Source organism: Bacillus rossius, chromosome 15, assembly GCF_032445375.1.
Source record: "Bacillus rossius redtenbacheri isolate Brsri chromosome 15, Brsri_v3, whole genome shotgun sequence".
Taxonomy (NCBI): Eukaryota; Metazoa; Arthropoda; class Insecta; order Phasmatodea; family Bacillidae; genus Bacillus; species Bacillus rossius.
Window position 1 is genome coordinate 36729589 of NC_086342.1, and position 17986 is coordinate 36747574.

The window sequence follows — 17986 nt, forward strand, 5'->3', positions numbered from 1 at the left end:
ATGTCAGCCTCCCCCCCCCCCCCCCCCTCACCCCCTTCCTCCTTTTATTCCACAGCCTGCCACACAATACAGCCAGTGGCCAATATGAAACCATCATAAAATGAAAAAGGGAAGGTAGGAAATTATCACTACCTACTGAAATTACCTATACTATAATGGTCTGAACAATAATGTCATTTGAAACTAAATTATAAAGATAAATGGAAAGAAAATTAAATTAAAACAGTCAATATTAAAATTCATACTCAGTTATGCCACTAAGAAAGTGGGTACCATACTTAATGTATTACAGAAAACTTTAATAAGATAATATGATAGAATTTTGTCCGAATAGTTGCAATACATATTCATGTATACGTATTTAGTTAAGTGATGAACATGCCTAGCACATAGACAATATTTTTAGTGGCTACATGCATATTATGATTATTTTATCACATAAAACTGATAGACTTATTCTGGAGGACTTTGATCTTTGATCAATATCTCAACAGCTACCATGATTTTTGGTTTTTTTAAAATTCATTCAGGCAAATGTTGCGATGATTTATAGTGCCTTGGATAGCGTCAGCATGGAATGAATCATCACTTGTACAAAGGTAGGTAGGTAATTTGATAAGGGAAAATAACATTGATTAGTATTGTTTGTATACTTAGTCCTAACAACTTTACAAAACTGTTGGCTCCATTTGTTGTGCAATTTGTATTTCCTTGATATGATGTTAATAAAATTGAGAAATATGAGCTGCTTTTTTTAACATTGGCTGTACATTTTTCTGCTTCTCTTAAATGCAGACACAGTTCCACGACAGGAAACTCAACTTTGGCCCGGGGCCCCACTATTAGTGGTGGCCCGGTCTACTGCTTATTTATTATCAACATGCTTGTAATGTTACATCAATGTGAGGTTTAATTTATTAAATTTCAATAATGCTAAAATCATCTTTATTGTTCTAATTATTCATTTGTTATGTTTTTAACATATAAACAATGAGCAAAACTTGCATCAATATTTAAATATCTGGTTGGCTTAAAAATGTTGTTTTTAAAAGTGTTTATTTTAAAAATTTTTGGATGCAGTGCTACCAAACAATCCCTTTTACTCTGATGAATATTTTGTACACCCCTGACCCCTTGATATGGCTCCTTCACAAAGTAAAAGGCCCTGAAATGTCTAGGGCCGCCAATGCCTAAAGGTGTAAAGGGTGTTGGGTATAAGAGATTTTCAGATTTTGAAAGTATGAGAGTAATCAATCTTACTCAACAATGTACATTTTTTATGTAATTTATTTTTGAGTTCATCAGTTATGGACGTAATCAATTTTAGTTGACTTCTGAGTTATTTTATTTAATTTAGAATTATTAGCTTTGAAAAAAAATTCTTAGCTCGTGGCAGGCGTATAAATGTCAAAACATAACAAACCCTAGGATTAAAATTCGTAATTCCCGCCTGCCTACGTTAATAAAATAGCTGCACCAACTTCCGGTAAAGCGTTAGGTGCAGTAGTTGAAGACACAACAAACGGAAACGAGCGTATATTTAAAATTTGAGATGTAATTTCTTTCTCAGTAACATTTTAGTTGAATTTGTTTTTATAAAATGTTAATTTTTTTTCGTCTTTTTTCCTGTTGTTGAGTTATGATTTAAGAATTTCTGAAATCTAACGTTTAGCCTTCTTCCCATGATCGTATCTTTGTATTCTCTCTCTTCGTACATGTTCGTTATCGGTCGGTCGGGCACGTCAGTTAAACCACGCCCATCAATGAGAGACGTGTACGAGTACGAGAGGTGTTGCATTTTGTTTTGAACGGTGTATGTGTGTAAATAGGTGTGTGGGTGTATTTATTTTCAACTTAAATGTGTGTGCGTTCGGTTTTTCATGTGTTTACTGGGGCCATTAATAATCGCATCTCGAAATAGTAGTGATTTATGTGTTTTATGGTGTTGAAGAGAAGAAAAACTAAGCTCATTTTTATAGCACGAGAATCAAGGGAATAAAATTTAAAGGTAAGATGTTTAAGAAGTGTAAATAAAGTATATTATTTTTAAGTATCCTAATTTTGTATAGTGTCCTTTAGCAGAAGTATTACTAGGTTTAATTAATTTTGCTTATATTTGATATGTTTTTAAAATGTTGAAATATTTTTTCCATCATAAATTAGGTTATGTAGGTACTCGCTCCTTAGAAATTTTCCCAATGTTGTCACGTGATTCTAGCTTTTGCAGATGATATTTAATTGTTTTGTTACTTAAAACTTTTCAGTGTATTACTGTATTGTAATCTTTGTCGGACATAGTTGGAGGCCAACTTGTTCTTGCACTCGTGACAACACGAAAGTGTGTCGTAAATTCGGGTGTTGTAGTTTTCTGATTTCTGTGTGTACATTTTTGAGTTACGTTTTCACTCAATTCAAATGTTTGATTTCTACCTACTTGTGGACACAAAACTTCGTCAAAGTAACGCAGCTCCTAGCTTCGAACTGAGGGGAGACTCGAACAACTTTTAGTAAACGAGTCGTGTCCTAAATCGTATCTTCACAGCCACCACAGGGCTTTGGCAACAAAGTGCTGTAAATTCAAGCATGACTGGTTTTCCGATTTGCTGTTAACCCAGACAGCTCAGAATGAAATGACAAATCACATGTTTCCTGGCTAAGGCAGCTTTTGACCACCTGTCTATGTAGCAAGGAGAAGGCTGATGAACTTTAGAAATGTAACTAACATTTTGCTGTTTTTTTAATATTATTTGATTGCATCCATTAGATCTTTTTATTAAGTAATTTCGGAGTGGGTGCATTTATGTAAAAATAAAAATTCCAAAATTTGAATACAAGTTGTCCCGGGAAAAAAAAACTGGTTCAAGTGCATTAGGCCTATACAATAACGGATTCCAATTTGTTGAAAATAATGGAGGCTTAGCTCAAAGATTCCACTTTGGAAAAAATGTTTCTGAAGAACCACAATAGTAACAAATCAACCTGGTATTGTAAGAGATTTGTAGGAAAAGGTTTGAGGTTGTGAAACATTGTGCACCATGGATGTAACCTGTGTCATTGGTCACATGCAATACAAATGCAATTGTTTCATCGCAGCATGATGAAACGACAGTTCTTCAGCTGTAGAGGTGACTGGGTGGTTGATGCACATGTCAGCATCACTCTCATCACCGCCTTGCTCCTGGGCGTTGGAAGTGACAGAAAGCTCCATGTAGGCAAGCCCCTCGAAATGGACGAGATTATAAGTCGAAGTTCAATGGTCAGGGTAGCCTAGCTGAGGTCCGTGCTGAGCAGCCAAACATGAATCTGCAATGACTTGTTTTCGCATTATAACGTTAGTTTTTAAGCTGGCACATTTTTACTGAAGAAATTAAAATACATAAAACATTCATTTCCTCAATTCCATGTACATAAAACTTACTATCCATTGGTTTTACTTTTTAGTATTTCAAATGTTATTTAAATTAATTTTTTTTTCCAGTAGTAGTAGCTCCCACTTTATCGATTTTTCAGTGTGGAAAAAGAAATTGAAGATCAGCTTCTAGGGAAGATACTATTTTTTGAACCTGAGAAATGCGTTGATTTCAGATGTCAGGAAATGAATAATCTTTTTCATCTTAATTCAACTTCCACTGTTAAATTTGAAACCATGCTATAACTTCAGGCATTTAAAATAAATTTTGCTTAATTATCAATATTCCTGTTGTCAACAAAGTTTAAGCATGTTTTCTTTTAAAGTAGACAATTTTGATTATATTTACTTGTTTTAAAAAACCATTTCAACATAAGTATGCCATTATATTGCTTGCCATTTGCAAGGAAATTATCTCTTGGTCCACATAGTTATTTATTTTGTTGTACCTAACAGTTATAGAATGGGTAGGCCAAACCCTTGTTTTATTTATGATCACGTTATATCGAAATTCAAGGTTTTGTTCTTGGAGGCTTCACATGTAAAAAAATCTATAAGGAGTTTTCTGTCACACTATAGAGATGGAATGTCAGTGTTGTATTATAGTAGGTAGTTGCTTTTGGGATTTTGCTCGTAGGTCAAAAAATTGTTCGAGTTAAGGGAAGCTACAGTCTGATAATAACTAGGCACATAACAATTTTTGTAATAGTTGAGTTGTATTTGGACATATTTATAATATTTTAAATTTCTTACTGCCATCTGTAAGCTGAAAGTTAACAAACATAATTTTTTTTTTATGGAGCAGGAAAAGGATGTATTGTTTTTACAAAGTTATTTGTTGAATGTATTTTAAATTAAAAGTTTTCATTATTTGATTACTAAGCTGTAAGACACTAGGAAAACCATTAGACCACTATTGAAAAAGTTCGATTTTTAAAAAATTATATAAATTACTCTGATCATGATGCTTATGCGCTTGACAAGTAATTCTTCTACTCTCAGTGTCACCCATTGAGCTGGTGCTTCAGGTTTGCTACATGACAAACAGGACAGGGCCATGCCTAGTTTGATTCAACATTTTGATTGGTTCAGCAATTTCATAACCATGCAATAGTCCATCCAAAATTAGGTTGGTCGTCTGTTTGGAAATACAAATATATATTTTTAAAGATGTCATTGAAGGTCTACATTTTAATCTTATTACTTAGTCTGTTCAAGGCAAGTTTATTATAGCTAATTGTTTTTTAAAGGTTTTTACTAAATATATTTCTAATATTTAAAAATAAAGATCAAAATTTTTTCTACAGTATAGAATCATCAATATAATTAAACAGAGAGAAATGAACTTTCTTACTGATTATTGACTGAAATAAATATGAAGATGCTAATTGCATTAGCCTATTCCATCAAGGTCAAAGGTATAGATTTTTTTTTATCTGCAAGTGATATTTCTGACAGAATTCAATGGCCCACATCTTGATGTAGGTATTAAGTCCGGATATAAAATAATGGATTCATAATGTGTAAAGCCATTTTTTCTCCTATATGTGTGTGTGTGTGTGTGTGACAAAGTCTTGTGAAAAATTGTTAAGTGTTATGAGTGAAAACTTATATGAGCTGTTTTGAAAATTAGCGTGGATTTTAATATTTATTACAATCTACTTTAATATAAAATAATGGTATCTTATACATTATACAATGTCTACAGGTTATGAAAGTCATGATAAAAGTAAAGAAACTTGACTTATTTCACAATATCTAATAATTTGGTGCAGGGTAGGGATTTAAAAATTAAAAAAAATTGTCCATAAAGGAAAAATACAACACATTTAGAATGTTGGTTTTTTTGATTCAGAACTGTAATTTGCAAGCCTGTCAACTGTTCTCAAATTGACGTTGAGTTAACGTGTGCTTGTGTGTGTGACCCTTTGATAAAAAAAAAACTAATGGAAAAATTTCATTAACAGGTCTTGATAAAGTCCTGAAAATGGATCAAAAATATTTTTAGACTTTTAGGCTAACCTAAATGAATAAACTTATCCTAATTTTATAAATAAGTAGGTACCTATTAACTTGAATTTTTTTAATTAATGTTTAGTTAAAAAAATTAAATTGAATACTACTCTTGATCTTTACTTAATTTATTTTTCATACATGTTTTGAACATATTGAGAATATTAAACTTAAAAATAAAATTCCTTAAAAATTAATTACACCAGTCTATCGTTGAACTACCAAGAGGCCTATGTTGACGTGTCACTGCATGATCTGGCACTTTGATCTTGACGTAAAGTTTTAACTCTTTGGAGGTAAGGAATATGATCCATGGAAATACTGTGCAAAGAATTGCAACCCCTGTAAATGGGAGGCTCTAAAACATATCTTTGAATTGGTATAAAACAAGTTTCATTATTTTATAGATTAATAGCTATGAAGCCCTGATGTTCTTACACGTATAGTAAAAACCTAGACACAACACGAAACCCCCTATGAAAAAGTATGTACCCTCATTTGTTGGCAAGCCTACCTGTGAAGTTCTTTTATAAACATTTGTTTCGGAGCAGCCTTTAGTTGAATGCTGATTGGCTGCTGGCCAGTAACATATATGGTGATAGGTCAGCTGAAAACAAGTCAAACTGGTTTTAATCATGTACCTTGGCTCAGTGCCACAGAAACCAATCAGGTAGCGACCTCCAGATGTCTTGTCCATCACGTGATAATCAAAGTAGGTACCTACTGTTTTTAATGTCGTCGAAGATGTGGTTGTACAGAAGAAGAGCAGTGTTTGTACATTCTTGTCAAGTGTTAATAACAAGTGATAAACACTGGTGCATGTGTTCTGCCCTGCTGCATAGCGAATTAAGACACCTTACCACGAGCCTTCTTGATTATCAGGGGGGCCTGGGTTCGGTTACCAATGGTAGCAGGACACTTGCAATTCGCTTCTGGACTGGTCAGGATTGGAGGGTGTGTTCAGCAAGCCTAACTCAGTCCCAGGCTTATAAACATATTCTCGAGGATATGAATGACTGGATTTAAAGTTTCTTTAACATACTTCCTGTTCCAGGACTAAAAGATAGTTTGCATGGTCAGGTAAGGGAAATCCAAGCAAAAACTGTAGTAATTTAGAGCAATTATTTCCTTTGTTTCAGCTGAGATGACTGTTTAAGCCACCTTAAGTCATAATTCACTTATTCACTTGCACACATTAACTCTTCATGCTACTAAAAACATGAGAATGCTTAATTCTGTGATTGCATACAAACAATTATTTATTTTCCATCGAAGATGCGGATACAATTACAGGAACTATAAGCACACTACCTATGTTTCTCACATATTGCATTTTTTTTAATATTATGTTTTATCGGTATTGTAGACTACTTTAAAATTCCCCCCTCCTCCCCTGGCTCTAGTCTATTTTGCTATACCAAAATTTCATTATTAAAGACACTATTCCTGTATAAGATATCAATTACATTGGTATCATGAATAATAACAACATGCCCTATTTATTAGAGAACTTCATGATTCTGAAAAATAAAATTTGGGGGAGTTGTGAATTATAAAGAACTAGCTGTACCCTGCCACGTTTCGCTGTGGCACATTGTGATTGAATATTTTTTTTGTTTTTCCACTGTATGCGTAGATATAAAGACTATCTGGTTTTCCGACTTGGGAACACGCAACATACAGTTGTCCATGTAAAAAGCAATCCGCATCTAAATCTAAACCACACAATTCTAAAGATTGACCTTGAGCTTCATTGATTGTGATTGCAAATGCCAATCGAATTGGGAATTGCAATCTTTTAAATTGAAATGGTGTATCGGTCGGGATCATGGGTATTCGAGGAATGAGGACATATTCACCTTTGAAAGGCCCCGTTAAAATCGTTGCTTCCACTACGTTATTAATTAATCTCTTAACTGAAAGTCGCGTGCCGTTGCAGAGTTTTGGCTGATTAATATTCCGCAAGAGGGTAATTGGAACACATATTTTCAATTTAAGTATGTGTGGTGGTATCCCTGGCTGATCAAGTGATTTTAAAAATTCCGTAGAACATATTAATTAAATTTAAAATTTAAATAAAAGGTATAGGGTCTAAGGAGTTCAAAAAATGAATAGCCTAGAACCATCTACATGCAATCCCACATCAAGTGGTGATAGACCCATACAAAACATAACCTCTACTTACGATTGATGCAATTGTTGTTATTGGCGATAGAACATATTAATTAAATTAAAAATTTAAAAAAATGTGTAGGGTCTAAGGAGTTCAAAAAATGAATAGCCTAGAACCATCTACATGCAATCCCACATCAAGTGGTGATAGACCCATACAAAACATAACCTCTACTTACGATTTGGATAACGGCGCAGCTCAATCGAGACACGATCACACTAAAGTACCTCATTCATATTGTATATATAGTCCCATACCGGTAAGCTTAGTCATTTTTTAATTATTGCACCTCACAATAAAATCATTCTCATTGTATATTGCCATTTCCCGCTCGCTTCACTTGACATAGTTTTTTCCATTGCTAAGAGAAATCCTTTGGCATGGAGAAACGTTTCCATAACAGAAAATTTGTGTTTTTTGTTTTTATTGGTGAGAAAACACATTAATAAAATGGCGCAGTTACTTTTTCGCGGTTGCGGGTATGTTGCTGACGTGAAAAGTAGATAAAAACAATCCTTGATGCGGGTTGTATATAATGGTAAAATTTCAGCTCGATCGGTGCAGAACTTTTTGAGTTTTTGAAGCGTACACAAACCAACATAACATTTTTATAGATATAGATTATAATAGCAATATATAAGATATAAGCTATAAGATAAGAATTATTTAATTTTCAAATGTATTGTACGAAATGTATTTTTTAATTTAAACGTATTTTTATCGATAGAGTCGAAAGAATATACTTTCAAATTAAATAAAGTTTTTTATTCTTTCTTGAAATATATATATATATACATATTTGTGTAAATTATTGTCGTCAAGGCACAATGGTCGAGTAGCCTGATGTGCTTGAACTTCGACAATATGGTACAGCATCGTCGAGCGTGGTCACAACTAAGTTGGGTGACCATGATATTTAGTTATAGAAACTTTTTTTTCCGACTTTTCCGGTGGATTTTCCCAAACTTTTATTTCATATAAACACTCTTCTGTTAAGATGCAATGTTCTGTAAAAATTTCAATCCAAACCATCGTATACTTTCCGAGTTTTGCGGCCAAATACATACGGAAGCTAAATTTTTATATATATAGATTAAAACCAGTATTGCAAAATACACTAGAACGAATGGGACTGTAGTCTACTTCACGATACCGTAAAATGTTTTCTGTAAAAGTCTTTCCATTAATCACTGGTATCACAAAATACACTAGACGGAGTGAGAATGTAGTTTACTTAACGATACTGAGAAAATATATTTTGTGTAATTCTTACATTCCATAATTTATTTACCAGTATCGCAAAATAGACTAGACCAGATGGGATTGTAGTCTACTTCGTGATACCTAGAAAATTATTTCATTACCAAACTACATATGGATGTAGATGTTATGAATTACTTTAGTATTGTGAAATATAACAGTATGCCCTATTTATGAGGAAACTTATGATGCTGAAAATTAAAAGTTAAGGGAACTGTAAATTATATAGAATTAAAAACAGTATCACAAAATACACTAGTCCTAGTGGGACTGTATTTTGTTTTCACATTACTCTCAAACACTATTATCATAGAGTACAGTTTAGTAGGTCCAGGGACCAGGGCTCGTGGCATAGGATTCAGGATTCTTGACCTTTGACCCCTGATATCACTGCCACAAACTTGGATTAAGTCATTTCCGACCACCATCTTCGATTACGTTACTTCCGACTGCCATCTTGGATTATGCCATTTTTGGCCGCCATCTTGGATTACATGATCACTGACTAGCCCGGTGGCTTGTGGATTTGAATTTAGGATTTTTACATTACTGTCGCCATATTGGATTCAATTTTCTCATGCTCTGTCATTCCACTTATTTTTTGCAAGTATCTTGTATTATGTCATTTCCGACCATCAACTTGATTTACATCAATTCTGGCCACTATCTTGGATTGTTTCATTTCTGTTCGCCAATTTGAATTCTAGAACTTTCTGCCATTTTGTTTTCTAGAATATTCTACCATTTTGAATTCTATAACTTAATGCCATCTTCGATTACATCGTAACTGATGAAACATGTGACTTTAGGATTTGGATTTAGGATTGTCACATTACTGCTGCCATCTTTGATTTTTTCTCATGCTTTATCATTACACTTTGTGCAGCCGTATTTTATAATATCCCAACCGGCGAGACCTATGGTTTCGGATTTAGGATTTTTTCATGCTATAGCTGATGTAGTCATCATAATGGACTATGTAGTTTATGCCATAAACTTTATTACTAATTTTTTTTATGTTATGTTTTATATTTAATTCATGCATTGTGTGCCAAAGTGCACTACTGTCGCAGGCATCCAAGAAACACAAGTGTTGAACATAAGGGTGAATGTTCCCTTTAATGCTTATGATAGTAGTTCTTATCGACATGATTTATTTTAAAGCAAAACATTTTGCATGAAACTTTGGGTTAAGTAGCAAAGATGCTATACACTAGACTATCAGAATTTTATGTATAAAAATTATTATATTCTACATTTCCCCACCACTTTTTTGATTGCAATGGAGTATCAAGGATGAGTATGGGGGTAGTCAGAAATTTGGGCTCAGAGGCCAACTACAGATATAAATCAGCTGTCTTTATCTCATATATGAATGAGTCAGTATCCATATATGCCAAAGAAATATTGTCTTCATGTCTTTTCTTCATGATGTCATAGTGAAATCTATATATTAAGATCTTGATTAAGTCGAGCACTGCAAATCAGAAATATATAGGTTTGTTAAATGCTATTTTTTTCTTTACCACTTCACAAGAGATAAATTTTCCTGGTTAACAGTTCAGTCCTTGAATATATATGTTTTGATACCAGTTCCTTAACCCGTATTTCCTTGCACACCATTTCCATGTTTTCTCATATCCACCACCCGTTTTCTGAATGTGGCATTATTCATTAATTTATAGAAATCTTTCAAAATCTTTGGCTGAGGCAGTTTTATTCTTAGTATTCATGTCTATGTACAGCTTAAACCAGGCTTTCTGTTTGAACTGAAGTCCTCAGTGAACCTTGGTCACTTTTGAATCCATGTTCCATAACATGTTTAAGGTTGCAGTAATGTCTTATGTATTTCTTCTTGTCTTTTTGTATCTTCATCAATTTTGGTTGGGCCAAGCCAGGATCACACTCATTTATCAGTAGAAATGGTAAGTTTTTGTGGGCATCATGAATTTCTGTTGGCTAATCAATGTCACACTTCAGAATATAGCTTATTGAGTCTTCATCTGGGACTCTATGATGTCTATGTCTATATCTGACCACTTGAACTCACTCAAGGGCAGAGGTTGTGAAATTTCCCATTCATATAGATTATTAGAATCCACATACTGCAAATACATCGAGGGCTGGCTTTCATCAGAGGTCTCTTGCAGTTACTTATTATTTGCTTTGCAGTGACACTTTATCCAATGGGCTACCCTCCTTGTATACTTGCCTCAAGAAACATAATCTATAATCAACTCTAATTCAACATTAGTTTTATTCAACATTCCATCGAATGAGAATCCTGGGATGCTCACGTATTGGACATAATCTAGACCATATGTGTTCAAGCACAGTCTTCTGAAATTCTCGAATATATCAGCTAGCAAGTGAACATCAGTCTGCACATAAATAAAACTGTACTCTCCTAGTGTTTTACAATCAAATTCCTGTCAATCTGTTCGTGCAGCATGTTCATAGTCATGAATCTGAAAGTAACTATGAATTGTTTGGAAAATCTGTTATAGATTTTTTTTTTTTTAAAGGAAATGAGCTTTTCATTGTGGTATAATGAAAATGTTTTTGTTGTCATAACCAAGGTTATTGATTATGAAATTTTTTGTATTTAATTAGCTGTAGAATTGAATGCTAAGCTTTCAGTAATTAAAATTATGTTTAAAACCAATGTTAAAAACAAAACAAACGCCTCCTGAAAATAATGTAGCTACTTATTATGTATGTATAAATAATTACAAAGTGCTTGCTTGTGACATTTATATTAATTTTTGTTTAATGTAGGCCTGGATATTTACGCAAGTGTAATTGAAAACAATTTAGGCACTCATATTACACATATATGTAGTACGTTTATAACATTTAAATAGTAGTTGTGTAATTTTTTTTTTTTAAATTTCATAATGACACCCTTGTAATTGTTGCAACCAAAATTTTGTTGCGAACTTAAGAACTGATGCATTTCTGGGTAGTGGAGAAGATATTGTTACGAGGATGCTATAGACTAGGCTGGCCAGCCAGCCTATGTGATTCCTAGGGAGCAGGTGCGACATAGGTAGCACTCGTTTCTTTCATACAGCTACATGCAACACCTGTTAGCAGGGTCTGTCTGTCTCTCTCTGTAGGATTTAGCAGGTTCCCAGATTCCCGTTGCGTGAAGCTTAACTGGGACGCCATTTTTCTCGGAGATTCGAGTTTTAAGTCTGGGGCTTTGAGAGGGGACCGAGACCTTTCCAGGGGTGGGTACTGGCAGCTATATAAGGCGATGCTAACCTGCGCTGGGTGTGCGAGGCCAATAGCGATGCCGGTGAATACTCGGAGATTGAAGTGGAGAAGGTGAGTGATCCTTTGGCGAGTGATAGTGGGCGACGATCGACCGGCTTCGTGTGCAGAAATCAGAGCTTTCGGGGACGATGTCGCGACGCGGCGGACGTTTTCAAAAGTGTGAGACAATGTGTTGGGACCGAGGTGCGTGCAGAGAGCCACTGTCGCGCCGAGCTCCAGTGGGGAGAGTGGACTGTGGACTTATGAAAGTGTGATTCAATTATGGACGGTCATTTAGATTGTTGTTTATTAGGGGGAAAAAAGTGTACATAATAGTTTATAAATAAACTCTACATATTTTGGGCTATCCTTTCCGGACCTGTAATTCCACTTGTAACAATATACAATATATAAAAATTAAATACATCTGAAAGATAAACGTTATATGGATGTCTTTCAGTTTCCACCCCCTCCCCCCCTAAATATATATGTATATTATTTCAAGACACCCAGCCCCTTTAATTATTTATTTATTTTTTCCTTAACTAAATTAAAACTAAGTGTATTAGGAGGGGTCTGGGTTAGGGAAAGACTCTAAGTGCGTCTCAGGCCGAAGCCTATACGCTCTAATCATGCAGGGGTTAGCCATGCGGGAGAGGGAGCATGCATCGTGTGCTAGGAGGGGATTGGCCAGCCATGGCAGCAATTGGCGCCATGACTAACTCCTCTCACTGACTATCCTAGACTATAAACTAGGTAAGTTGGGCCCAGGTAAAACCTGCATAGACAAAGGGAAACTCTGGGCACTTACATGCGGGATGCAAAAGTTAACACATTTGTGTTGTCTATTTATATATTTATACACATACATATATACATATATACATATATACATATATATACATATATACATTTACAAGTTCATTATATGCCCTCAGTCATGCTCATGAGGCGATGTCGTGAGAGTTCTGTCTCGGATCACTGGCATTCTTTAGACCACGGAGGTTGCTGCCTACTTACGATAAATTACTGACGTACTGACATTTGACAAGTATATATTTGAAGCACTCTAACATGGTCAAAATGCTGTGTCTTTAAGCATTGTAACAACTGAAACATCTACGAAACCACCCAAGGCATGTTATTTCACCTTTTAGTGCACAGTTTCCAACGATAATGTCGAAGGTTCGCTGTTCGGCCGTGTTGGAGTTCAAGTTGTGTTCTTGCAACCCGCATACGTACTTGCCCTTACGGCGTACAAAACAGTTCGGACTCGTGCGACGTATGTTTTTAGCCTCTACAATTTATGTTGGACATCAAAACAAGTGAACATTTTTGAAGTTATACTTTTAATGCGACTTCCAACAAGGTTGCGTTAAACGTTTAACGCTACCATGGAGAAAGCACTGTTGCGTTAAACGTTCAACGCTCCTGTGGAGGGGGAATAGAAAGAGACAGAGCGAGAGTGAATGCGTGGCACTCGAACGCATGCGCGTAGTATACCTGTTACAGGCCAGCGCGAGCGTTAGCAACGGGGACGCACCACAACGCCGAAATACCACTACGCTGAACGTACAATAACGCCGAATGTCAAAATTGACCACAACGCCGACAGCTAGAAAACTGCTGTGTACCACAACGCCGAAATACATTAACGCCGAAAAATGTCATTGCAGGATTGCCACAAAGGTTACGTTAGGTAAGGTTAGCACACAAATTCATTCAGTTGTTTTTAATTTTGCTCCTGTGGCTTCTTCGCAAAATCATTTTTCGGCGTTGTGGTACACAGCAGTTTTCTAGCTGTCGGCGTTGTGGTCAATTTTGACATTCGGCGTTATGGTATTCGGCGTTGTGGTAACGACCCGTTAGCAACGAGTAGCGTCCAATATTCCAAGCACATGCGCATGGTATTCTTGCTATGCAGCGAAGTAAACAGTGTGAGCGTCGTGAAATTAGCTGAAATACGTACTTGTTATATTTTAATTTATAATATTCATTAATTCATTTACTTGTTTTTTATTTTGATTTGTTACAATAAGAAGTAAATAAGAAACAAATTAAGAAAATAATAAATTTAAAAAATATGAATAAACTTAAATTAAATTTTTGAATTTATTATTAAATTTATTTATTTTCATTTAAAATATTAAATAATCAATAATAAATATTTAATATTAAGAATCTTATAATATTTAGTACAAATTATGTCATATATATTTATTATTCTCTAAATTTATTTATTTAATTTTTCAAATTTAAACTGAACTTTATTGACTGTGTTGACTATCTTTTTCCAGCCCTTTTATTATTTTATTGTAGTTAATTATTTGCATGTAATCAAAAAATATTTTTTAATGATGCCAAAGAAGTATAACTTCTCACGCGCGTACCTAAGTACACGCACCCATTAAAAAAAAAAAAAAATTATCCCAGTAACAATTTTTGGATGAAAATATTGTTTCGTGGCGATGGTCCCGGCAGTATCTCCCCCCCTCCCACCCCCCACCACACCCACATACGTCACTCGCGCCGCGTCGCTGAAATGCGGTGGGTGCGTCATCGCAAAAAAAAAAGAAGATAACCTGAGCAGTTAAGGCCAGCTGCTCAGCTAAATATTAGATCACCCCGCGCCCCCCGTCCCAAACCACGGACAGCTGGACAACACACGAGTTTAACGTAAAGATAAAATAATTTGCCTGGAAATTAAATTAAATTAAACTCGTGGCTATTTGTAGTCAACCAAGCTTCGCAGCGAATTTCCAAAGTCAGTTATTTGACAATCCCCGTGACAGGCACAGAACAGGTCAGCGGCCTGGGACTCCTCACAGGCCCTGGGTCCGCTACTGGCGGTGATATTCCTGTCAGTCAGTCGGCAGTGGCTGCTTGGGGTCGCTTCATTGAGCAATTGGTATGAGCCTGCCGGAGGTCGAGATAGCGCGCGAGTCTGCATTCATTTAGTAAACTAGGAGTTATCATTTTGAAGATGTAAATTCAGGTATGGTAAATCAAGACAATTAATTGGGCTGCTATTCCGAACCCTGTTTCCAGGACTTCAGAAAGAAATGAAAATGATTTGGGGGGGGGGGGGGGGGGGCAAATTCTTAGGGCGCCGGTACCGGGGGGGGGGGGGGGTGCGCCTCAATTGAGCTTAGAGATTTTTTTTACTCTGATAGGACAAAATATGTATAATTAATATGCAACCTTATACGGGTCCTGTTTACAATCATGGCCATAGTAATGTCTGTAACTTTAGGATTTGAAAAGTTGTATATTTATTGATAGGAAGGGATCCCACAAAATATATGCTCCTAGGCATGGTTTCTCTCTATGGCCGTGCCTATTCTCTCCTGTTTATAAAAATATTTTTTAAACTATAATTACAAAAAACAAATGCAATTATTGCAATCTACTGTAGCTTCTACCTTTGTAATGTAAGTTGCTTTCGGTTTATGTATGTGTATTTGTTGTAACTGTTTTTTAACCTTTGGAAATATCTATTTGTTTAATTAAATTGGTTAATCCTGGCTAAGTGTAAGTGTAAATTCATTCTATGTGCCCTGAGTGATTACTTTAGTGTTCAAAAAAATAACTGACAAAGACCTTTTTTAAAATTGGCTACCTTTGTTTTTTTTTTACCTGACAGTAGACAAGAAGTACACAGATGTCGTTTCGCATACCTGCATATTTAACTTCCAGGTGCCACTTCCGGGTACAAGTACATATAAGTTTATTTATTCCATTGAGCCTTTTATTATGGTAGGTACCATAAGACTATGGAACATGTCATTTGTACACGAGTAAATTGTATTACTTAAAATTTCTCATCCAAAAGTCCACTAAAATCAAAATGAGACAGTGATAACTGAAATATACATTTGCTGCAAAATATTAATCAATGAAAACATGAATTAGGACCCAGCCCCAGTTTCGCAAGTGCCTAACGACGAAAAGACTGGGTCGGTGCGCATAAAGGCGTCTGGTCTTTTGACACTCGTGCCTGTGTCGCCCTTAGCGATTCCTCATCTCTGTCCGAATGAGAATAGTAATAACGCTAGTTAGGCGGGTATCTTAAGAATGTCGCTAACGATGAACCGAATGTTAATCAAACTACCATTGCCTAATGCAGCGCTAATTGGTCGGCTATTAAGAGGTAGTTGTGAGTCAACATGGTCTATTGCTCTATATATGAGACGGAACACAAGATCGATTTAGACCCTTGTAGTGAGTGCATCTTGATCTTTGTGACGGCGAACGTAGACGCCTTAGCACAAACATAATAACTCATTTGTGAAATCTCTATGACAATGGGATTTTTAAGAACACATTTTCATAGAACCAGAGCACAGAGAAAGGTCTTGTTTGAAATTTAATTATTCGTGTTTTTTTTCTGTTTGGAGTCCTGGAAATATTAAAAACCGTTAATGTTGAAACATAATTTCTGTGCCTCAGGGCCAAAAGAGCCCTCCAAATTGTGTGATTTTTTAAGATATATATTGCATATTGTGTTTTAAAATTTTGTTCTTTTAATGAACCATAACATCGTACCTAGCTCAAAATTTTCATAAAGCAATTAGTGAGAGTTATAAGAGCCTAAGTCCAAAGATTTAGTTGAGCCAGACAAACGTAAGTCCTGTTTCAATGTAACGTGCACTTTGCTGTGCAAGCCGGACACAAACCTATGTTTGGTGATGCGGTGTAGCCTAACTCCTCGCCCACATGGACATGTGCCGGCAGCAAGAAGACATTTATGTGCTTGCTTCCCACTTATCGCTATCGGTTTCATAGTTGCATGTTACTTGTTTAGAACGAATTATTTGTTGAACGAAATTGTGTAAATTATGTTTTTTGTAAGAGTTCACATGTGGGCACATTGCTTCTTCAATGCTAATGTTCTATTGCAGTTTTCTATTAAATTAGTAGGTAATTACTTGTACTAATCCCCGAGGTTGGTACAGACACAACGTTTTAGGGTTGATACACACGTACTTATATACTGCTGTACAACTTGTCAGCCACACACGTATGGAAGTTGATAAAAAACAGTGCAATTGAATATATATATATATATATATATTTACTCTCCTGCAGGATCGTATGCAGAATATAATTTGGTGGGAATGAAATTTTTTTTTTAGGATTTAGAGGAGGGGGGATATATTCACCCATCAAGAGCAAACGCAAAATTTCCTTTTGTTAGGGAGAGGATGGGGGAAAAAGAGAAAATTTGAGCGTTTTTCTTTCAGATTATTTCCTTATGTTAATAAGAATTATAGAAATTTTTTTCCCCAGCAAATATTGTCTTGGAATGGCCCAGGGTTACTGTAACATACATTCCAGCCATAAATTATTGTACTTCACAGAGTGAAAATACTTCAATACTTCAAGTTAGTTTAAGTACTGTATCATTCTCGTAATCGTTTAGAAAGTTACAAAAATTATTATTTTTTTTTTTTGGCCCAAGAGAGCCGTTTATGCAATAAAGGTTTTTTCATCATTCCACGGAATTTAAGCTTCAGTGAGAAAAATTGGCCTCTCTGTATTTGTTTTTAAGGGAACAAATAGGGAAATTTACTTTCTAAAAGGGATTTTTTCCCATCGAAAGACGGGATTTTCAATTTTTAACATTATTATTATTCTTTTTTTTTTTTTTTTTAGAAATTCTTAGGTGGAAATATTTTCCTGAGAACTGGACATATTTGGTCATTTTGGTGAATTTTAAATCAGTTTTGGCGAATTTTAAAGCTGATGGTCAAAGGTCATGGTGAAGATCATCCAAGTTGGTCGCAGTGACGTCACAGTTCAAGATGGCCACGTAGGAATGTTATGGTCACCGCTTGAATACCATGGTTGCCCTGCGCGTAATGAGAAAAGAC

At 35.3% G+C, this 17986-nt stretch overlaps 1 protein-coding gene across 8 annotated transcripts in view; it reads left to right on the plus strand.

The window, feature by feature from the left end:
• The first annotated feature begins 1716 nt into the window (after window positions 1-1716).
• Window positions 1717-17986, plus strand: part of LOC134539300 (protein kinase C and casein kinase substrate in neurons protein 1) — a 244370-nt gene continuing 228100 nt past the window's right edge. For 6 of the 8 annotated variants that reach the window (XM_063381211.1, XM_063381215.1, XM_063381209.1 and 3 more), the window contains exon 1: window positions 1731-2008. The gene's annotated coding sequence lies outside the window, so the exon portion shown is untranslated. Of the gene's footprint in view, window positions 2009-17986 lie in introns of all 8 variants that reach the window. The other 2 variants (XM_063381218.1, XM_063381214.1) reach the window with 2 other exon arrangements.